Here is a 24,785-nt window from a genome sequence, read left to right as displayed (position 1 = left end):
GATAATCTTTCTAATATTGATCTTAAAGTAGATAGTTATGAATATGCATGTATATCAAATTAAATGTTAATGATGTAATTAACTTATTGTTCGGTGACCTTGTTGAAAAGAGTTTCCTCCTTTTAATTACATATTTACTTAGTCTAATTTTATTATGTTATTAAAGTATGCAATCCTTGATGTGCTAATTTGGGACTAGGGTTCAGGTAAAATGTATGTAATAACACGTTGTAATAAAAATGTATGCTACTACCCTACTTTAGACGCGCTTCGCACGTTCTTGTCATGAATAATTCTCAAATTTTACTTTTTCAGGTTAGGAATTAAAAAATGTAAATGTTGCGTATCTTGTAGATCTTGCGCGAAAATGAACAGCAAATTGCAGTGCAGTATATTCAGTTACAATCTGACATTCTAAGGTTATGTTGAGCCTGGATCAAATGCATCAGCGGGCAGGCGCGTCGCCCACCCTTGACATTTCTACTCGAATTAATATTGTCTTAAACACAAATAATTACATTATTACATGTTACACGAAAAAAAAATCAAAAAATTAGGTTTCAAGAACTCGGTTTAAAGTAGTTATACACAAATTTTCAGCTCCCTAAACAGCCACTATAAAAATTCGTCTACAGCTTTAACAAAGCATGAAATTTATAAAATTGCCCCAGGGCAAGCGTCCTGGTGTCAAAATCACCCTTTTAACATGTACTTTTTGATCTCACAGGCCTGAAATATTAATTTTTAGACACACTGGCGTAGTCATACTTTTCCTGACTTAAAAGTTACAGAAAGTGTTAGAGAATTTTTGATTCACTGACCTTGAACGCATAACCGCTGCTTACAGAAAAGTCAGACGGTCCAAATGCTGGTTTTGGCGAGGCAGACATATATGTTACCGGCGGTTTTGTTTACTCAAAAGTTATAAAAGAGTTATAGTACGCCCCGCGTTGTTCTTTTGTTTAGGATAAATTATGTAAATATTAGGCACTTACAAATTTACAAATTTTTATACATACATTTTACCATAATCTCAGTCCCAAGTAAGTACATGGATAATGACATATTTTAATTACATCATAAAATAAAACGCAAAAAATACATAATAAAAACATGTGTTCTATTCAAGGGGGGACAATCATAAGTAAATTTGAATTTTTGATTTCTAAGTTGTTTGAATTTTTCAAATGTATAAAATTCATATAATAAAGGCCTAAATAGCTGTTACCATCTGGATAATAACATAAAAACTGTTTATAAACTCGAAAATTATTTTCCAACATTAAAAAATGTTTTTTTAATCAAATTATTAAATTTTTTTTTTATTTTTAGGTATAATTAAATTACTACTCTTAGTAACAATAGTAGAACTTTATAATTGAATTTTGAGAATACCATAATGGGGTCTAAATGCTTCATAATTAAATAGTTGCTCTAGGTTTAAGGGAAGTACCCTTGGTTCATAGCTAGACAAAATGAGTGGATTATATATTTTTCGTTTATTTGTGATATATAGTTAGTTAAAATTACTGTATAGATCAACTTAAACCAAATAACATTCATACGTTAATATTAAATTAATTCTAATTGTTCTAATTCTCAATAACAAGTTTTATAAAGAAGCTGATTTGATTCACTTTTTGAGGTTAAACGTACACTTACGACAGAAAATATTTTATTTCTAGTCTTACAGGTTCTGAATTTTGAAAGAAGCTAGAGATTAGAAATAAAATTTGACATCTTTAAGAACTTTTTCAAACATTTTTTTCATTTTTTGACGTTTTTTTGTACTAAAAAACGTGCGTTTCCCGATAATTCTACATAGTCAATTTCAAGTGATTCTCACTTTTAAATTTGTTATGAAGGGTACGTCCTTAAGGGGATATGTGGAATAAAAAACCAAGACCATAGCGCAATAGTGTTTTATTGAAAGAATCATTTTATTGTAATAAATTGTCTGTTGGATTCTATACTTTTTCATCAAGTTTTGAAATACAAATGGGTATTTATGCGATCTGAGCGCTAACCTTAAAGTGGAACCTAAATTTTACCAATAAATTATTCATCATTTGAATTCCCATCAACATAAATAACACTGTGTCATTCTTTGAAGTTTAATGGATCATTTTACCAAAAGTAAAAGTTAATTAGACTTAGTTTTTGAAGTGAATACTTTTATAGGCCCGGGTCGGGTACACATTTTGCTGGAGAGTGAATCGGCGAGAGGCGAGCGTCACGGCGGCGCGACAGATAATCGTCACGAAAGCAGCGGTAGCTCTCTCTCCTCCACCGCTCTCTTCCCTGTGCGCAAGGCGTACTCGCACCCTTCACCGCAGCTCCGGGACCTGGGCGAACGATTTGCATATTTTTGAATAAAAAATTCCATTAATTGCGGAATCGTTAACAATGTTAACAATCTCACTCCAAAAAATTGCGGGTGCTTTTGTTTTTTAATGAAAAATCAAAAACTATTTCAGCTGCGAGAAACCATAATATATGGTATTCTTAGAACAGGCACTCATATTTCAAGGATGAAATCAATGCGAATCGTTTTCAATTTAATTGCGGATTACAAATATAAACTTTTTATTTCATAATTCGCGATAATTATTTAGTTATAAATTAATTTTAATGTTGGGTTATTCGCCGAGCCAGTCCACCGCTCCGCGTCCTTCTTCGCACGTCCAACGCGCAGGTAGGTATATCTTGCGCCGTCACGAGGACAGAATCAGCTGCTTCTGCTTGCGAAACTTAACCTCTCTAACGTCGAAGTATTCACTTTTTATTTATCAATTTCTTGCTCTTTGATATTTAACCAAGACGTCGTCCCGGTAGCGGCAGTTTACGTGTCGGGAAGAACGTCATGTTCGCAGCGGAGTAGTAGCCTCTCAGCGTTGACGCCGAGGTTCGGCTGGCGGACGCGTCGACGAAATCAGTCGCGACGGGTCACTACTATTACCTCGTCGCCGATCATGTTTTTCCCTCGAGTACGTCGTCGAGCGCGCGATCGCATTCGAAGCCGAATCACAGAACGCCGTCCGTCAGCCATACGCATAATATGAGTGCACAATTGCATGCACACATGTATGTGTATACCAATACGCGCGCAGTAAACTCCCGACAAAACGGCAACTCTTCTATATACTTACTTAGTCGATATACGATATGAGGTAAGAGTATGATGCTACATGGAATTCAGCAAAAACTAAGAAATCCTCCAAAAGATGTGTGGTAAAACTTTGTTGCAATCAATGGACTTGTAGAGTTCTTGGGGATCCGTTAAAGCCGTCAAAAAGCCTTAATTCTAACATAAAGTTAAACAGAAAATGAAGACGCGATTCTAGTAACAAAAGAATAGATTGTCTCGAACCACCCAGACATTGTTATGGGCCTTCATGTACATCAAAACAATCCAGGCCTGCAGCAACTTTAAAAGTAGGCGATACTTCAATACCCTGGTAGCAAGTATTGCTCTGAAGCTTGTGGAATCAAATTAGCTACTAGTAGAATATTTCAAGTGCTTTCTCAAAGACTCCAAGAGTGGACTCGAACACCTTGTATAGCTGAACAAAACAATAGGATGGCATTATAAACTGTTCGAAGGCAAATATATGAGGCACAGAGGTATCTTAATAAATTAGATAAGAGACATGCAGAATTATACAAAAATGTAGAACGCGCTATGATAGATCCCAAAGCTAAAACTGATGATGATGGTGATACCGAGATGAGCATGTAGTCATGAAATACATTCAAGAACAGCTATAAAATACATGGAAAAATGTTTCAATGAGGTAATAAAAAATTAACATATTCATACAATGATAATTTTAATGTAATCTATAAAAATGTAAGTAAAATTAATTGATTGATATATTCTTTATAGTATGAATCTCAAGCGTCATTTTGATAAATTTTTAAAACAAGAATTGAAGAATAAGTTATGTTTTGTGATTCTTACGGTAGTAAATCACACCTATTGCAAAAGATTAAAATAGTGCTTTGTCAAGAGCATTATAAATATCCAAAAATTAGTGACACAGAATGGTGTGTGATGTTATTGGTAAAATGAAGGGCACGTTTACAGAAAGTCCAAAGAAACCAAAGATAGGTGTACCATCAGCTGACGAAGAAGCAAAGGAACAAGTAAAGCAATAGTGTCTTGCGACAAATCCAACATAGATGATACCAGTGACTGCTCAAATTTAGAAAGTAATGAAGATCCATACACCATAGAATCTAATAGCTCAACACTGCAAGCATCCGATGCAACAAGACCAACAAGATTGCATATAAAATTAAAGAAGGCGTATAGCAGTGACAAAAATTCAACTCAGCAAAAGAATCAAATACTAGATAGAGTATATACTCGTTCTAGAAAGAAGGACTTATCAGTTGACGATATCATAGTAGGCAAAGAATCTGAGAATTCTATTGTTGCAAATGAGAACAGCAAATGTCTTAAAGATAGATTAAGAAAAAAGTCAAGCACTTATAATTCTCAGGAAACCAAGCGAGATAATAACTTGAGAATCAGACTATACTTAAGTTATAGTTGTTATGTTATGTTCTCTACAAATGGTAATGATCAAATTTTTTCGATCATATCCCATCTTGTTTAAAATACTATTTAATATATTTGATTTTTCCTATAGCGAATAAACTATTCTAAAACAGACAGTGATGTCATTGGTAAAATGAAGGCCACGTTTACAGAAAGGCCAAAGAAGCCAAAAATAGCTGTACCAGCAGCTGACGAAGAAGCAAAGGAACAAGTAAAGCAACAGCAAATGGGTTATGCGCCTGGTGCTGCTCAACACCCTGACTCACACATGACTAATGCAGCTGTTCCAAAGCAATCTCCAAATCAAATTCTTTTCTTTATAAATTTAGCAGATGAAACCAGCGAAATGATATTGTCTATGTTGTTGTCTACGACATTGCCCTTGTAGAATTTGATTTGACAGAATTGTAATGATAATTATCTATACTTTGAAGAAATATCGTATTTTGAGGGCAAACCAATTCTTGAAGCATTTAGTATTTAATATTGGTGCCGTGATTTCATCATGTACAAATTTCTAAAAGTAATTACCTGCTGCAATAATACAAATAAATTTAATGGTACTTTGACTATGCTGATCAACCTGATTTCTACAGTTGACGTGAATATCATTCAACTTTGCACTTATGCTATCAATTGGATTTGATCTAGAACTATTTTGTGATTGATTTGGATTATTAAACTGAGTTGGTTTCAATCGATCTTGAATAGAAGACATTCTTGGCCTATCTTGAGAATTTTCATAGATTTGAAATAGATATGGAAGAGTGCGTCAATGGTTAAAACTTGTTAAATAAGAAAAACAAATTTGATCAATTATGGCATCTAGAGCAGGTGTGCTTGCTCGCTTGCTCTTTTACTGTATTCTATTTAAATTTCACAAAGTTTAGATAAATACAATTTTGTAATGTTTAGAAATATCAGGAAATAAATTGAAATGCAAAATATAAGTACAAAATTTTTAATTTACGTGTTCATTTTATTCCAATACTTGATAATGGTTTTACATGTATTAACAGTTTTCATTGGTAAATTAAGATTGTCATAGTGTTACATTACTCACTACCTCTGAACATTTATTGTATTGAAAGTTGTGATAAAGAGAGAACAGATCAATGGACATAAAATCTCAAAAAAGTTTCTATTCATCACTTCTTTTTACATTTATATTTTTTCATACACTATAAAATTAACAGTTCAATCTATATACATTTCTTACTTATTTATTTGAATTATCATACTCAGCGTATAATGCCAGAGCTACTTGAATATACGCTTCATTTTTTTGCAATTTTGATACCCTCTTTGAAATTTGTGTACCATCATACTTAAGCCATAACCCATTGAAATTTCTAGTGCTTTTGCAGCTGGATTTATATGTATCGTAGAATTTTTGCGGTTATCTTAAAAAATCTGGATTAAAAAAATGTACTACTGACTCTTGGTGCCGGATACAATCTATCTTATAAAGGTGGATCTGTTGATCTATTTTGCTCATTCGAATGAAGGATTTCTCTCATAATGCTGGCATTGTTTGTCACAATATGAATTCTTCAAAAGGCATCGCAGTCTGAACTATACACAGATAAAGTTCTCAATAAAATACTGTACAAGGTGAAGTATATTAATGTATTTTGTGATAATGTGTATATATCTAACCCAATTTGCGTATCTCTTTGACAACAGTAGCTGCAATTTTGGTACTGCTTCCATTACAATGTCTGCTTTCACCCAAGTCATTTACAACAACACTGGCCACTCTAGAACCAAATAAAAGCATATACGCTCTTCCCAAACCTGTAAAATCAAGTGGCGCAGTATCGTGGACACCGCGTTCATTTGATAGGGATGACGAGGTCTAGGTGGTGCGCTCCGTGGTTTTTGGTGTCTAGGTATAAAAAACATTCAAGGGTGGTGTACATGTGTACAAGGTAGCCGATGTCGAGGTCTAGGTGAAGCGCTCCGTGGTTTTTGGTGTCTAGGTGTAGAAATAATTCAAAAGGGGTGTATATCAGAACAATTAGTGATTTCATGTTAGTGATAAAAATGTTACAAAAAAGCTGTGGTCAAAGGGTTAAAGATGCTTATATTTTATTTTTACTACGTCAAATATGAAATACTCAAAAAATTTACAAAAAAGTATTAAAAACTCTAAAAAAAATTAACTTTTTAAAAAGTAAAAGGTTAGGCGAGTTTGATATATTCCGCAACGAAATTACAGATAGAAAAGAACTGAGATCAATCAAACAAAGTCAAGTTTATGATATTCAATCGTAATGAAGCAAGGAGCAACTTTCAAGATAATTACTATTTTACTTGTCATGCCCGTTTCACTTTGTTTATTCGTGGACAACTGAAATTTTCTTTTTATGTATTAGAACGTCATACAAACACCATAAGTACACGTAACCATAAGTAACACGGGATCTGTTGCCATATTATGGCGTGTTTATCAAAGTTACTATGTCAGTTCTGTCTATTCATTAGTTAATGCTATAAGTTTAAGTGTAAACTAATTAAAAAATTTAAGTTAATAACATTGTCTTTAATTTAAGTTAAATATAATATTAAGATAATTTTAAATTTATAACTTAAAAAATATTAAATGAATAAGTATATAAATGTAGTAATATAAGCCATGTTTCGTGAGGCCCGTGGTAGCATGGCAGCCAACAGGATAAATTGCGTACGTTATTATACTAACAATAATATTTATTATTTTAATTTAATGGTTTAGTGTTAGCTATTGATTAATTATAAGTGTATATATATATTTTTTTTATTTTTAATATATTTCCTTTTTTTAAAATATTATTTATTGTTTTTCACTTTTAAATATATTTAGTTTTAATAAGAATGGTATATTTTATACCTAAGACGAAACATACATTATCAATCATAGCCACCATACTACAATTTTGCGACAGAACACTCAGTGTTTTCATGTTAATGATAAAAATGTTACAAAAAAACCATGGTCGAAAGGTGCTAAAGATGCTTGTATTTTATTTTTAGGACAAATATGAAATACGCAAAAAAATTTACTTAAAAGGACTGGAATCTATAAAAAAAATTGACTTTTAAAAAAGGAAAAGGTTAGGCGAGTTTGATATATTCCGTAACGAAATTACAGATAAAAAAGAAGTGAGATCAAACAAACAAAGTCAAGTTTATTATATTTAATCATAATAAGGCAAAAAATTGTATTGTTTAATCAAGGGCTTACTTAACTTAAAGTTAATTTAGATGTTGATCCATTAGAAACAACTCTCAAGATAATTACTACGTAACTTGTCATGCCCTTTTTATTGTACTTATGGTGTTTGTATCATGTTCTAATACATAAAAAGAAAATTTTAGTTATTTACTAGAAAACTAAATGGAACGCGTATGGCAAGTTACGTAGTAAGTATCTTGAGAGTTGTTTCTAATGGATCAACATATAAATTAACTTTAAGTTAAGTAAGCCCTTGATTAAACAAAACAATTTTTTGCCTTATTATGATTAAATATAATAAACTTGACTTGGTTTGATTAATCTTACTTCTTTTTTATCTGTAATTTCGTTATGGAATATTTCAAACTCGCCTAACCTTTTACTTTTTCAATTTTATTTTTAATATATTTACTTTTTTTAAAATATTATTTATTGATTTTCATTATTAAATATATTTAGTCTGTAACACGGCAAAATTTCGCTGTACAACAACGGCGTTTGGCGCGGTCGGGGTAGACCGTCTCAAGGCTGTATGAATGAGAGAGAGAGAGAGTGCACGTGTTTAACGGCGTCGTTCATTTTTCGAGTAAGCGGCAAGGAAGGAAAAGTGGCTACGACGGACAAATAGGACAGCGCACTTCGCCAACTCGCGAGTGAGAGACGCGACGAGACGACGAGCAACGTTGGCGCAGCAACAGCAACCTTTCACCTCGACAGGGCGTTCAGTTCGACCCCGCGTATTGTAAGAAAGGTGGCGGAGCCCTTCGTGGGATCTGCTTACGTGAGCGTCTGATGTAGCAGAACTAGCATCATAGCAGCTCGCCCGCACGAACGTCAGAGGCAAAAACTACAGCGTCTCGCGTTCGTAATGACAGATGCGGACGTGTTCCCAACTTCAACTTTGCCCCGGTATTTTAGCTCAACATAGCATTCGAGAGGATTTAAGGTCAGTGAATTGTTGCCCTTTTCTCCGGTCGAATCCGTCTTGCAGGTGAACAGCAATTTCACGTTTTGGTCTCGCGGACGGTTCGGTTATCTTGCGTGTGCGCTAGTTACCTCCAGATCGCTGTCTTTCTCTCTATCTTGTGTTTCGTCTTAAAGAAAGACTTCTTGTCTATTGTACGAGTTATCTCATCACGTAGGATTAAATCGTAGAGTTAAGGATTCAGTGAAAAGCGTAGGATAACGCTCTGCGCCGATACCTAGACGCACGAGGCGTAAGGTGGTTCGACAATCTTAGAATATGTCGTCCGGCGTTTACAGAATTCGCGTTCGACATAAGTGTGAGAGTGAGTGTATAACGAAGCGTTTAATTAAGTGTGTTATCTGGATATTCCTTGAGCTATAAGGAGCGCAAGACGCGCGGGGTATCTTTCATGTACAGATATCTGCTCGTCAAGGTTGCCTATGTTCTCGGTTATCTCGATAATTTGTGAGAATCTCGGTTTAAAACTGTATAAATTTAACTAGAATATAAAGTTTCGTCTGATAACCCACGTGTTTCAATTCTCCCGAACCACCATTTATTCTTACTGTTCTCGGGGCCGAGCACTAACATCCCGCAAAACCTCTCACCGGGAAACAAATAGTTGCGAGACTCTGGCGCACAGACTCTGGCGTTTCGTATTAAAAAAAATTTGATTTAATTAAGAACATTTTGATATTTTTTTAACATATCCATTTTTTATAATACTTTTAGGAACAAATCATTGAACATGTTTCAATCTACAATCGATTTATTTTAATTAAAAACAGTAAGTAGTAAATTAGCATTTATTTTTTATATTTTATATTAACATTTCACGTACATGTTTAGAATTAACAAAATATATCTATAGATTAAGGTACTTGTATTTAGGTATACTCTGCATTTTTTAATATTGCTGTAAATATACTACTACCAAAAGGAGATAAGCCACCTGGAGAAGCTGCCTCATACAGACCACTCTGCATGCTGCCCTACTAAAAAAGCTTCAGTGAAAATCGGATGATTTCTAGGTGATATTCAAGGGAAATGCGTGCCAATTTCTTATTTGATTAGCAGATGATTCTCAGGTGTAAAGCATGTGATCTCTTATTTTAAAACCCCAATTTTTTTCGCATTTGATTAGCAGATGATTTTTAGATGAAAATCATGTAACTTTTTATTACTTTAATATATTATGTTTCGGATTTATATTTGCTATAATTAAATAAACTTCTTATGCATTATTATTATTATTATTATTTTTATTATAATGGTGATAATCCTAGATTGTTCGCGTTTGCTATTTCGAAATAATTATTCAAAAAGACTGTTGATATTCAGTGATAAATTTTATCGTTCGCAAAGATTAATAGAATCTTTTTTAATAATATTTATATTATTGTTTATGTGAGCATCATCAACCCATGTTCCAGGATGGATATCCATGTAGAAAGTTTGTATATTTTACTAAAAGATAATATTCATGTGTCAGAATTAAATAAAGCGGATGAAATGCTACACGAATTTGTAGCTAAACCTGAGAAGTTCATTGGAGAGGAAGTAATGAGTTACAATATACATCAACTTTTGCATATAGCCGAAAGTGTCTTAAATTAGGGACCGCTATGGTGTCATTCAACTTTCTCTTCCGAGTCAGGAATCACAATTTGTCAAAAGCAATTAGGTGCTCAAAGGGTGTTACCTCTCAGATAATTAGGTATATTAACATTAATCATGCTGCAACAGTTCTACAAGAATGCTCATTTTAGTCAAGATATAATGCGCCGAAGATATTCTCAGTTCAAATGTACATAATTATTTTAAACTTTCTGATATAATTTATTTTGGTGGAGGCGACAGCGTAAATGATTATTGGCAAGTCTAAATGTATCAATAAATGACAAATTATATTCAAAAATCGTAAAAGATGGATGCTTATACGAGACGTAAATTAATAATAAGGTCAAATAATTCATTTATTTATTAAACGATAACAGATTTACCCGTATAGATAAATTTGTAGTAGATAGAGAAAATCAGAAAAAATTAACAATTTGTAATATTGTCCAAACACAAAAATGTCTAAATAAATATTATAGTATTTTATAAATAGTCAACGAAATTGAAGAGAATCCTACTATTGGGGGAGAGAGAGAGAGAGAGAGAGAGAGAGAGAGAGATTTAATTATACAGGGTGACCCAATTTAAACGGGCACCGCTCATAACTCGTCAGGGACAGCCACAATCGAAAAAATGGTAGAGACCAAAGTTGTAGGATATCGAAGGGGCAACCCGATGGTAACCTTGGATTTGACCTTGAACGCGTTTTTCAAGGTCATTTGAAGGTCAACTTTGGATTTTTAAATAGGAACCCCATTCTTTTATTGCGGGAATGGAAAGAGCGGTAAATTTTACGTTCAGAATGGTATGTTCGGTTGCGGCACTGAAGGTCATCGCAAGGTCATGCAGCCAGAATGAAACCCCGCCTACGTAATTCCTCTAGCAACGCCAAATTAAAAAAATTGGTAGAGATTAAAGTTGTAGGATATCGAGGGGACAACCCGATGGTGACCTTGGATTTGACCTTGAACGCGTTTTTCAAGGTCATTTGTAGGTCAACTTTGGATTTTTAAATAGGAACCCCATTCTTTTATTGCGGGAATGGAAAGAGCGGTAAATTTTACGTTCAGAATGGTATGTTCGGTTGCGGCACTGAAGGTCATCTCAATGTCCTGCAGCCAGAATGAAACCCCGCCTACGTAATTCCTCTAGCAACGCCAAATTAAAAAAAAGTGGTAGAGACCAAAGTAGTTGTATAGGGGGGGGGGGAGAATTGTGACCTCGAATTTGAGCCAGTCCTACAAGGTCATTTCAAGGTCAAATTATTTTGGCAAGCACCACCAATACTCGTGGATCATTTCGCTCGATAGTCATTACTCTATGACGTTGTCGTGATCTTTGAGGTCCTCGCCTCTCTCGCTGTTCAATTCTCTGGATCGTACTTCGAGATGGATGATGATTTCTGTTTGGGAAACGCCTCCGATATAATTGTGCTGCTGCATTATAATTTCTTCGACGCTCTCCCAAAATCAATAAAATATCAACAATTTCGCTTCGACTATAGTCCGGCATATTTACTTAGATTATAAATATTACAAAAATAAAAAAAATGACTCAAATCACATATTTTCAATTATTAAATTAGTATTTGAAGTCGATAAATATCTAAATAAATTTAAAAATTCTACTGCATTACTAGAACTTACTGTTTTCTGCAAAAAATAATAAATAAAAAACTACTTAAACAATTATTTAATTGCAAATAGTAATTATTAATTTTTTATTATAAAATAATTTATTGATTAGGAAGCTTTTATGAAATAGATAATAAATAAATATTTTGTAATTCCAAAAGTGTTAAAAGTAAATTTTAATAGATAACTTATAAAATAGTTAAAATTGTATTTTAGTAAAAGATTTATTTTAACTTATTAAATTTTATGAAGTGAAATCAAACTTATACATACATTTAAAATATGGGTAATTAATCGGAATATTTAGCTCTTAAACAATATTTTCTAGAATAATCGCTATGACTTGAAATTATATCAAACATTTTTTAATTTTAAGTAAATTGATTCTTCAAGAAATACCTTCATTACGTATTGCAGAACTTTTTTTATACAAGACATTAATACAAACATTTTAATAGAAAATGTATATTCGTATTATTTTTAATATTAAATGAAATGATGTAAAAAGTACAATCTTCATTTGTTAACAATAATAAATATTCTGTTACGTTAGATAAAAATTTTTTTACATTAACATAACTTTAGATGCAATATTTTATATTAATATGTATGTTATTAATTAATTATTATCGTGTTAAATACAATATTTTACAGCTTACATATTGTATAAGTTTAAATAATGAACATACATTTTTTAGTGTTGTTGGTTGTTTACTATTACTTATCTAATAGAAAAGTGCAAAAAATTTAAGTACCTACCAATTTCTGCTGCAAAAATATTTCTAATAGAATTAAAATATTTATACAGTGGAATTATCACTAAATAATTATATTAACTGTTGCCAGTAATTGTATGTATAATCTGTGTGACGACATAGTATGTATTACAAACTTTATAATTCTGCTTATACATATGTATTTTCAACATGCGTGTTTACATGTATGTGTGTATAGCATATGTATACAAACATACGTATGTATGTATATCTATGTATACTTAAAACAATAATAATTTATGAATAAATTAAATGGAAAAACAACAACGTTATTTAAAAAAACATAATGCAATTTATTTCTGATTCAAATAGTAAATGTGTGTAAAATAAATATAAAAACTTTTTTACTTTATACTTCGATGTTTTACTTTTTCTTTTTCTGTATCGATGGCTTTTTATTGTAAAATTCTATTCATATTTTGGCATTACGGTTTATAAATTTATGATTTTTTAAAAATAAAACATTTAATATTTTTTTTACGTTTTTATCAAACTTTGACGTTTTTCTACAATACTTCGATGTTTTACTTAATCTTTTTCTGTATCGATGATTGGCTTTTTAATAAAAATTTTCGTTAATATTTTTGGCGGAAGGCCGAGTGTGAGACTCTTTCGACAATTTTCGGAGGCTATTTTTATTTTTGCAAATCGAAAGTTCGGGCGGCAGGTACGGCGCGGGGCCGGGGCGCCTGCTTGAAAATCATTCGTGAGTTAAGCGTCGTAGGGGAAGGTTCGACGGAGTCGCGGTGGCAAGACTGAGCGCGGGACTTATTTTAAAAGGCTTATTTCGGGAGCCATTTTTATTTTTCGCACATCAGGAGTTCGGGTAGGTAGGTGGCGACCACCTAGAGGAGTCATTCGCAAGTTAACCGTCGGAAGGGATCATTCGGGGAATAGCGAGACTTATGTTTGGACGCTAGCGAGGGCTCATTTGCGTCTTGGCCGCTGGACAGAGAACATCTAAGAAGGGATTTCATCTCGGATACAAACTAAAAGTAAAGTTTGAAAAAAAATAATTTGACCTTGAAATGACCTTGTAGGACTGGCTCAAATTCGAGGTCACAATTCTCCCCCCCCCCCCCCCCCTATACAACAACTTTGGTCTCTACCACTTTTTTTTAATTTGGCGTTGCTAGAGGAATTACGTAGGCGGGGTTTCATTCTGGCTGCAGGACATTGAGATGACCTTCAGTGCCGCAACCGAACATACCATTCTGAACGTAAAATTTACCGCTCTTTCCATTCCCGCAATAAAAGAATGGGGTTCCTATTTAAAAATCCAAAGTTGACCTTCAAATGACCTTGAAAAACGCGTTCAAGGTCAAATCCAAGGTCACCATCGGGTTGCCCCTTCGATATCCTACAACTTTGGTCTCTACCATTTTTTCGATTGTGGCTGTCCCTGACGAGTTATGAGCGGTGCCCGTTTAAATTGGGTCACCCTGTATATATGTAATTGATTCGAAATAATTTTATCCGTCAAACAAAAAAATACTTGATAGAATTATATATGAAGTAAAAACAATAATACTGATTTTATTTTTAGAGTTTGTAGGTAAAGTAGTATTTAAAATTTCGTTATTATTAGCATATTCTCATTCCAACTGTATGACATGAATATTGAAAAATTTGTAAATTAGGCTTGGAGTGGGTCCGTGCGAAGAAAAAGGATATCAACAACTAAATGATTCTTAGGCTACACAATTAACCAGTTCCTATGCAAAAAATTATGCAAATAGAAGGAAAAAGCCATCGAATTCGATATTGAAATTATTATGGGAAACTTTAAGAGTACACAAACAATTAATTAACATATCTGCTTGTTTGCGAGAGATAGGGAATCCTAAATCACTTTCCTTTCTAATTCACATTCTTCTTTTACCATATTTAAGTATAAATTTATAAACTGACCCATAACATGTTTTTCTACGTATACAAATTTTGAATTTACATGTGTAAAAAGATCAAAATTAACTATCGGCCTTTTGTGAAGCATATCTTCTTGAAATAATAATTGATTGTTCATTTTTTCGCAAATGAACAATTTCGAATTTTACGTTTTATATAAAACCCTACCGCAAATATTTATGTTTTCTCTACTAGTTAACGCGAACGATATTTCATTATTAGTTATTGTATAAACTGTCTCGTGATTTTGTGAGATTATTTTTGTCGATACTCCTCCATATAATATATCATACTTATTTTTAAAACAACTATCAGTATTTATTACTGACCAAAATGTATGACTAGCTTGTAATATTAATACAATGCTGCTCCGAGAATTTACATACTGTCCCTGAACTTATTCTTATTTTATCATTATCTAAGCTTATATCTGCATATTCTTCTAAAAGTGTAATTTTTATAAGAACCTGTACTAAAACACACACCATGAACCAAAACTAGCCGAATATGCTGCACCTGTGCATTTCTTTTCTTTAATACTTCCCGCCAATTCAATTCCTGTTGATTTGGTTAAGTTTACTTTCAAATTAGCTATAGTGTGAAAATTGTCATATTTGAATATTCCTGTTTCATGGATTGATTTGCAATTTTCATAGCTTATATCATAAATATATTCTTGTACGCCTTGTTCTACCGCACCTATATAACTAAACATTCCACAATGATATACCGTACGCTTAATTTCTATTTTACATTGTATTACTCTTACTTTTCTAAATTCTGCCAGTTGTAGTAGTTGTATGGTGGCGTTGGTCGCGTTTACCTCTTCTTGTTGGTGATGATGGATCAGATGCCCCGCAATCGAATCCTGCTATAGCTTGACTTGTTTTAAGAATTGCAAAAATTAAAATCATTTCAGGAATCATTGTGTCCAAGTTTCCTAGAAGAAATATATTTTAGAATCATGTATGGCACCGGCTTCATTTATTTACATGAACTGTTTTTGGTTTCCCATTGTAATTTATAGTTACGTTACTATTTTCATTTACTTTTATTATATCATATAATGTTATGATTCTTTTCGAATTTTCCTGGTTTTGGTTTTTTGATTAGCCATACTTTTTCGCCAATTTTTAGTTCTATTGGATTTACGTACCGATCATAATATTCTTTTGATTTTATTTTTGAATCGATCAAATTTTCTCTAGCAATCACTGTAATTTCATGTAATTTCGCTACTAAATTTTCCAAATAACCATTAAAAGTAGGCAATTGTTCGTTTTTCTTTAAGGGGGCACACCACCTTTGAAATTAAAATCAAAATTTTTCATTAAAAATTTATAAATACTTATATAAATGAACCAAATTTTTATTACTATTCTTAGACATAATTACCTTTATTTTGATGGTTTTAGGCCTTCTATATAATACCTACGTATAATAGGGAGTCCATAATTCACTTACCGTAAGATTCCAAAGGAACGAATGGCCCAAATGAGCTCAAACTCTAGGATATTATTTAAAAGTACATTAGTTTTATAAGCATATTACTGATTTTTTTATCAATTTTTGATTAATTTTAACATAACTATCATGTAACTTTTTTTCTATAAAATTTAAACCAAATCCCCTCATTCATACCACAACTAATGTACTTTTAAATAATATCCTAGAGTTTGAGCTCATTTGGGCCATTCGTTCCTTTGGAATCTTACGATAAGTGAATTATGGACTCCCTACTATACGTAGGTATTATAGAGGTATATAGAAGGTCTAAAACCATCAAAATAAAGGTAATTATGTCTAAGAATAGTAATAAAAATTTGGTTCATTTATATAAGTATTTATAAATTTTTAATGAAAAATTTTGATTTTAATTTCAAAGGTGGTGTGTCCCCTTAATGGTTCGCTAGATGGAAGTCTAGCTGGATAACCAAAAACTAGTTCATGCGGTGTGAATTTATGACTAGTGTGAACACTAGTATTATAATTAAATTGAGCGAATTAAAGTAATTCGTCCCACTCCTTTTTCTTTGAATAAAAGTTCATTAGATATTCGCATAGCGGATGATGTGCTCTTTCTAACGAGCCGTTAGACTGAGGTGAAAATGCCGTTGTTTCTACTTTCTTAAATTTAAATCTTCGAGCTATTTGTTTTATTAATTTGTTTGTAAAATTTGCTCCTCTATCCGTGAGCACAAGTTTAGGTGATCCGAAAATGCATATGAACTTTTTTATTAGAGAATCTGCTACTAATTCCGCCGATCAGGCAAAGATACACTTACTATAAATTTTGTTAATTGATCTTGTATAGATAAAATATATTTATTGTTATTTTTAGTTACATTTACCAGTCGAACTATGTCCATAGAAATTTCATCGAATGTTTTTAATGGCGTATCAGTGATAATCATAGGTTGTTTAGTTTTTATTCTTTTCAGCTTATTTCTTCGACATTTCTCGCATCTTTGTATCCTTTTCTGAATGTCTACTTTTAAACTTTCCCAATAATATTTATCCTTAATTCTATTATACGTTCTATTAACGCCAGAGTGTCCCCCTATTTCAGTCGCGTGTAACATTTCAAATATTCTATCTCTTTTGTCTATGTCTATATAAATTATATTATTTAAACAAATTATAACCTTAATATTTGTCTCGTTGAAAATATCTTTTAAGATTTCTTCGACTTCATACCAACTAATATTTGTTATTTTTATATCTTTCGATATACTGAATATTGCATAATTCTTTTGCAATCATATAGTCCTTAATAATTTAAATAAATTAATCAGATTTGTTTTAACCGTTATTGCTGATTCTGCTGTATTTAAACATAATACAAAATTTTTGTTATTTATACCTTGTTTATTATCTCAATTTCATTACTATCTAGACTTTTATCCCAATAAATATTTTTTTTTTTATAAATTCGCTGTATTTTTATCTAGTGATTCACCATTATTATTAATTAAATGTATTACATTATCTTGTCGGAATTGAATTGCGTTTTTGGAGTATACTACATTTTTCTGTATGCTCTCTTGCTTCTCGAGGTCACACGCAATTCTATTCTTTGGGCCTTTAATTTTTCTTCGTTTACGATTTTTTATCTTCAACTTATTTTTACTGATTTTCGTCTTTTGTTCATTTACGATTTTAATTTTATCTTCGTTGGTCAATTGTTGGCGAATTTTATTCTCTTCTCGCTTCTTCTGCGCTCTAGTTATAACGCATATTCCAGCTTCTGCCACTGGATTTCGTAATAAGGCATCTGCATTTGTATTTTGCTTTCCAGCCTTATATATGATTTCATATTCATAGTCTAGTAATTTCAACCTCCATCTTTGTACTCTTTCATTATTATCTGCTGATTTTAACCATACCAATGGCTTGTGATTCGTTACAATCACAAATTTATTACCATAGATATAACTTTTGAAAGTTTTTATGGCATGCATAATCGCCAAAGCCTCTTTCTCATACGTCGCATACTTCATTTCAGCTGGTTGCAATACTCTAGATGCTTAAGCTATAGGTCTGTCTTTGCCTATTTCGCCTTGAGAAATGACACATCCTAGAGCATATTGACTTGCGTCGCTTGTTATTATAAATGGCTTGTCAAATTGCGGGTATTGTAAGACTGGTGCAGAACATAACATCTTTACCAGTTTATTAAAAGCTTTTTGTTGTTCTTCTTTCTAAATGAATGGTCTATCTTTTTGTAATAATACTGTTAATGGTTTTGTAATATTAGCAAGATTTTTCATGAATCTTCTATAATAATTAGCAAATCCTAAAAATTGTCTCACTCCTTTTATAGTTTTAGGTATAGGAAAATTTTTGACGGCCTCTATTTTCTTCTCATCCGGCCTTATCCCAGCTTCGCTAATTATATGCTCTAAAAAACAAACTTCTGATTTACCAAAATCACATTTTTCTGTTTCCAATTTTAATCCTGTCGCTATTAATGCTTCTGTTATTAAAATAAATCTTTCATCCAATTCTTCCGTTGAATCTCCAAAAATAATAATGTCGTCAATATAATCGTAGCATATTTCATTAATGTATTCGGCTAGGACTGTATTTATCACTCGTTAAAATGTCCTAGCAGAGTTCTTGAGACCGAACGGTAAAACAAGAAATTCAAATCTTCCCAATGGCTGTACACTAAACGCAGTTTTCTCTATATCTGAAGGTCTCATTTTTTACTTGATGTAATCCTGAATTTAAGTCTAAAACATCGAAATATTTCTTGTTTCCTATGAGATCTAAAATTTCGTTAATATTTGGAAGTAAATAAGGGACCTCTATAGTGGTATCATTTAGTGCCCTGTAGTCAATCACTAACCTGTATCTCTTCTCTCCCGTTACAAGTTCTTTCTTTGGCACGACTAATGCCGGTGCATTAAATGGGCTTTTTGTATTTCGGATTGCTTTATTTATGACTAATTTCTTTGTTTCACTGATGACAATACCTTTCTTTTTGTGCTCTAATGGAAACTGCTTTACATAAATAGGTTTATCTGTTGTTAAATTTATTTCATGTTATTCTATGTTGCACATTCCTAATTTATCTCCTCCGATTCAGAACACATCTGGATATTTATCCGTGATTCGTTCAATTCTTTCTTGATTCCTTTTACCACCATTTTTCATCTGTAATTTCTTTCGTAATACTTCCTGCCTATTAGGCTTCTTGAGTTTGCCTTGTTTAGTTTTCTCAAATGCAGCGATTGCTTCTATATTTAAAATTAAACTCTCCTCATTGCCAGTTCGTCCGCTAATTGAGCTCCTTCAGGAATATAGTCAATATCGAATGATATATATTGATATTCTTTTCCATCAAACATCAATTTTTCTTCGGCTTTTGACAATTCTTCTCCAGTTTCTTTCATTGTTGTTAATATGTCCTTGAAATCACATTCTTTTGCTTTTGCACTGATTTTTTGCGAGTTTTGCTCCTGTTGCAATCCTACGTTAATGTTACATATAAAATGTTCAATATTCTTATTATCGGTTTCCAAAAATTTTCTAAAATTTTCTGGCTTATTTTTTTCTTTGTTATTTTCGTTTATTATTTCCGCCTGAGTATCATTACTGACTTCATATTCTTTAGTTATTGTATTCAGGACTGTTTTCACATCATCATAAAAAGTATTTTCCATCGCTATTTCATTTTTTTCGAAATCTTTTGTATTGTCGAAAATTTCTGCCTCTTGCTCTATGCTCTCATTTACACTGATTTGTTTATTGCTCTGATGAGTTATATTTTCTTTACATTCATTTTCAGCTTTAATCTCGCTTCACTTATTTTCATTAACGCCTTCATATATATCATTTTCATCAATGATTTCTTTTAAAATTCTATTGAGAAATTTCTTTTAATCGTTATTTATTCCCACTCTTGCATTCTGATCCTTGCTTTGTACTTTCTCCATATACGTGTATATCTTCTTAATTGGTCCATTTTGTAGTTTTAATTTTATGTCATTTATCTCTAAATATCCTTCATCTAAGCGTAATTTACTTTCTTTGAGTAATTTAATTCCTAAAATGCCATCGTACGGAATGTCGAATTCCTCTGGTGCGACATGAAAATCAAAATATTTATTATTTATTGGTAGTTTAACTATTCCTAGAGTTTTTATCCGCTTGCTTGTTATTCCTGTCAACAATATTTTTTTTATCTTATAATTGCGCCTTCGGATAAATTTGATCTAATTTAATTATATTTATTTGTGCACCACTATCAACGAGTAGGCTACATGATTTGATTGTGTATGGATTTGCAATCTCAATATATTCTAATCGATCATCTAACTTTATGTGATATACTTCTAGTTTTCCGATATCCGTAATATTCTCTTCGTTCTCGCATTTCTCCGACTTCTCTGTGTTTAGAACATTTTTTTCATGTGTATCTCTTGTTTTTATTAAATTTGCTGTGCCAGTATTTGTTTCGAGTGCATTAGCCGTATTACTCCTCATCCACTCGCCCGGAGAAGGCGTTAGTCGTTTCCCATATGATTTATTTGCCCTTGATTCCAATGCCTTGATTTCCTGACAATTTTCCACTGTGTGTCCATCTTCTTTACAGTAACTGCAATTTTTCCGCTCTTAAGCCATATTCTCTAGATTCTTTAATTTGCTGCACTCTTGTATTGGATGTCCTCTCCTTCTACAATACTCGCAGCTTATTTGTTTCCAATTAGGATTACTTGTATTTTTGTTCTGATTATTTAAATTGATACTTTTTCTATAGTTATTATTATAGTTGTTATAATTTATTGGTCACTAATCTCAGCTGGCTCTCAGTAGCCAAGTTTCTAACTTGATTCATGCCTTTTTATTCAGTTCATATCACGCTCGTCAATACAGGTTTTTTCAGTAATTGAATTTTCTCAGGAAAGAATAAGTAGAATATCACGATATTTATACAGAAAGTAGTTCTTATCATAATTCATCAACATGATTTCGTTAAGAAGTTCTATAGATTACCGTTCGTTGGACCAAAACGTGCAAATTTTTAAACCATTATAACTCAAAAACTAATCTAAACTCTGCGGTATAGAGATAAATAATTTGATTCTCTTTAAGGTACGTTTTCAGTGGGGGGGGGGGGGGGGTATTTTTAAAAATAACATAAACATCCGCGCGGAAGTCGCTAAGCTGGATGCCCGTTTGAAAGCCCTTGAGGAGCGCCCTGCTACTGTTCCGGCTGGTCCGGTTGTCGTGTCTGGGGATTGTTCTGCACCACTGCCTGATGGTCGAGCTGTCCAGGCTCTTGCCTCTCTTGACTCTGCGTCAGAGGCCCAGGACCAGCTGTACCGCTCGCGCAATCTTCTTCTGTATGACGTCCTAGCTGGCGGGTCTGACGCGGATTTGGCGACTGTCAAGGAGATCCTGAGGATTTCCAGTCTGGATCTTGATAAAATTAACGTCAGGAAGTTTGTCAGGCCGACTTCTCCAGGAACTTTCCCTCCATTAGTTGTAAGATTCAGCACCAGTATAAGGTGATCAGGGTGATCACATTCAGGAGTCTTCTTCCATCTGGGATTTCTGTTGCCGCAGACCTTACACCAGCCCAGCGTGTACGTCGTCGTCAGCTGCTTGAGGAAGCAAGCAAGTACAATTGTGACTATCCTGACAAACCCAAGACTGTCAAATTTGTTCGGGGTAGTTTGGCTCTCATCGACGCCAAAAAAAAGCAAGGGTTTTTTCTTGCCAACAGAAACCAAAGCTAGCTGCTGTACCGCGGATAAAGCCAAGCTCACCATCTACTACCAAAATGCTCACTCACTGGTAAATAAGCTAACCTATCTTCGCTCCCATCTTCTTCAACTTGCTTATTTACCGGACATCATCGTTTTCACAGAGACTTAGCTGCAACCCGCTTTATTATCTGCCGAACTCAGACTGGTTGGCTATCGGATTTATAGAAGGGATTGTGACCTTCTGGCTGTTGGGGTCTCAAAAGAGGTGGTGGCGTACTTGTTGCAGTAAGGGATTATATTAACTCCTTTAAATTATTTGTCGAATCCTTACTCGAATAAATATTCATCAGAATTTCCCTTCCAGACACCACCATGATTCTGGGTGCGGTCTATTTTCAGCCAAATTCTGATACGACACGATACCAGGAATATGTTGATGGGTTGGAGACGGTGGCTGAGGCCAATGCTGATTGTCAGCTTGTTATGGTGGGAAATTACAATCTTCCTTCCGTTACTTGGCGCTCTAATCCACTACAGTTTGCTCAGACTGGCTATGTGGATCCGGATGTGTTCAGCAGCACAAAATACATCAAAATACTCTCTGTCAATAATTTTCCTCCCGTCGATCACAGGATAAACCTCTCAGCTGCGTGAAAAAGCAATTTTGGGGGTGTTTTTTGAGGTTAGGAACGAGCGCTTGAGGTATCGGTAAAAAAGACGGCCGGTTTCGTGTTCAGCAGCACAAAATACATAAAAATACTCTCTGTCAATAATTTTCCTTCCGTCGATCACAGGATAAACCTCTCACCTGCGTGAAAAAGCAATTTTGGGGGGTGTTTTTTGAGGTTAGGGAAGAACGCTTGAGGTATCGGTAAAAAATACCGTCGGATTCTTGTTCAGCAGTTCAAAATAAATGAAAATAGTCGTTGCTTAGAATTTTTCTGAGCCCCTCTGATTTCTGACAGCTTGATCATTTCGTAAAGTAGTAATTTTTTAAGGTTAGGGAACGCGTAGCTCCGTCTGGGAACAAAATTTTAAACAACGCCCCTCATTAATTGAAAGTACATAAAAAATGCTAATTTTTCCATAGTTTTAAAAATTTTTAGATCAAAAGGAATTTTGGGCAGAGCTTGGCAACTATAAGTTTGGTTTCCACCCTGGTAGAAAATAACCTAACAGGTTATTATGTTTGGCAAACGAACCTGCTAAACACGTCACTTCGCCAACAGTTTACCGATAAGCATTGATAAGCATTTCTATCAGGGCATCTTCATAAATCTGTACATTTGTATAAGAATTCTATTCTAATTTCTCCTTCAAAATTTATGAAATCATTGATAGAATTGCCAAGTGTTTGCAGCTTGCAAAGTTTCTGTATATGCTTATAAATATAAGTTAATGAATTTAGTGAGATCAGTTTTATATATGTCAAGCATCAAGCATTAAAGTTCAGCAGGTGAGTAAGATCAGCTGACTAGTGGTTATTAAAAAAAGGTTACAATTTTCAAAAATATTATTTTAATGTTTATGTTCAGACAAGGCCGGACGTACTTTGCTACTGCGCGTGGCTCTGTCTTCTCAAACAAACACTGATACAGGTTTGTAAACAATAAAAAAAAACTAGATAAAGACAACTATACAATTTCTAGCTTGAAAAGTCTAGTCCTCTTTTCTCAGAATCTTCGTGCAGATAGATGCTTACTCCGTGCGTTCGGCTCTCTGCGACTGCGATTTGTTTTGGAAAAGGCGTGTTTTTAAAAAGTTGAGAAAAACGTGTAGAAATCCGAAAATAGCTGTTTTGATTGGGAAAAAACTAGTGAATGTAGAAGACAACGATTATAAAATGAGGAAAACTGCTTTGAACTATGAAAAAACTGTTGTCTTCACTTATTAATAGTTATTGTCTGTTGTATTTATTTTTTACTCATTTTTAAAATCGTAAAATTATATACTTGAAAAAGAAGTAAATCCAACTAAAGAATTTAGAAAACTTAATAAAACTGAAGACAACAAAAGATTGCTGTTGTCTATGTCTTAATTCCGAAATTTTGTTGTTGTTTTCATTTTTCTTTTTCGCTAGGGATTTAAGATATCGTTATCATTTAATATAAAAGTAAATATTGTATTCTGTATTACATTTCAGTACAGAATGTAAATGTTATGATTGTTATAATGCTATAATTTACGTTATATTATAAATGTAAATAAAAAAAAGTTAAATTAATATTATTTTATTGTTAGATTCTGTTAATATAATGAATACTGTCATCAAATAATTACAAAGAGTTTGAAAGCATTTTTTAATATTCAGAATTTATTTCTATTTTATTCTATAATTTTAAAACCGGTCCTGTGTACTAGTAGCTATAACTACTTTTATAGAATGTTGGCTGTATTAAATATATTCATTTATAATCGACGGTAATTAATTCTCGTGGAACGTTTTTGAAATCGTGCTTTTAACTGGTTAGAATTTATCAATCTGGCAATCTGATTGGAGCATTTCAAAAACGTTCTACTAGAATTAACTACTATCGAGTGTACATTTAATAATTAACAGCATATTTAATAATGACACATCAAGTAATTAAATATCATTACAATTCATTTGTAAATTGCATGCGAAGCGAGCGTTTTTTGCTAGTATCATATTAATTGAATTTCAAAATAAGAAGAGATTCAAATACCACGACATCCCGGACCATATTAAAATATAATATTTAAAAAGAGCTCAGTCGGAGCGTTTCAAGAGCACTGAGAAACGTCGAGGTAGCGAGCTAAGAGTGCTCTTATATCTGCGGAGCGCAAACCTTGGATAGAGAACACGCGATGTGGTCGCGGAGCTCGTTCCCCTAGCGGTTTGAAGTGCATCCAGGAAGCGA

General features: G+C 33.1%; 1 protein-coding gene and 2 long non-coding RNA genes across 11 annotated transcripts in view; 2 read left to right on the top strand and 1 right to left on the bottom strand.

The window, feature by feature from the left end:
• Nucleotides 1–24,785, top strand: part of LOC100678873 (Golgi SNAP receptor complex member 1) — a 72,174-nt gene that overhangs the window by 920 nt on the left and 46,469 nt on the right. The window lies entirely within an intron of this gene.
• LOC100678027 lies at nucleotides 7–5,529 on the top strand. Of its 2 annotated transcripts, XR_004226445.1 has the most exons (4): nucleotides 7–213; nucleotides 316–3,794; nucleotides 3,887–4,581; nucleotides 4,656–5,529. It is a non-coding gene; the product is annotated as an uncharacterized LOC100678027 (long non-coding RNA). The 2 variants fall into 2 exon arrangements; XR_004226444.1 differs by having other exon boundaries at nucleotides 7–3,794.
• On the bottom strand, nucleotides 5,512–15,928 carry LOC116415900. Of its 2 annotated transcripts, XR_004226450.1 has the most exons (3): nucleotides 15,456–15,928; nucleotides 6,224–6,324; nucleotides 5,512–6,139 (listed from the first exon to the last, which is right to left on the bottom strand). It is a non-coding gene; the product is annotated as an uncharacterized LOC116415900 (long non-coding RNA). The 2 variants fall into 2 exon arrangements; XR_004226449.1 differs by lacking the exon at nucleotides 15,456–15,928 and having other exon boundaries at nucleotides 6,224–6,618.

Source organism: Nasonia vitripennis (genome assembly GCF_009193385.2).
Source record: "Nasonia vitripennis strain AsymCx chromosome 1 unlocalized genomic scaffold, Nvit_psr_1.1 chr1_random0005, whole genome shotgun sequence".
Classification (NCBI taxonomy): Eukaryota; Metazoa; Arthropoda; class Insecta; order Hymenoptera; family Pteromalidae; genus Nasonia; species Nasonia vitripennis.
The sequence above is the reverse complement of the archived record's forward strand: the minus strand, read 5'-3'. Positions and strand labels throughout refer to the sequence as shown.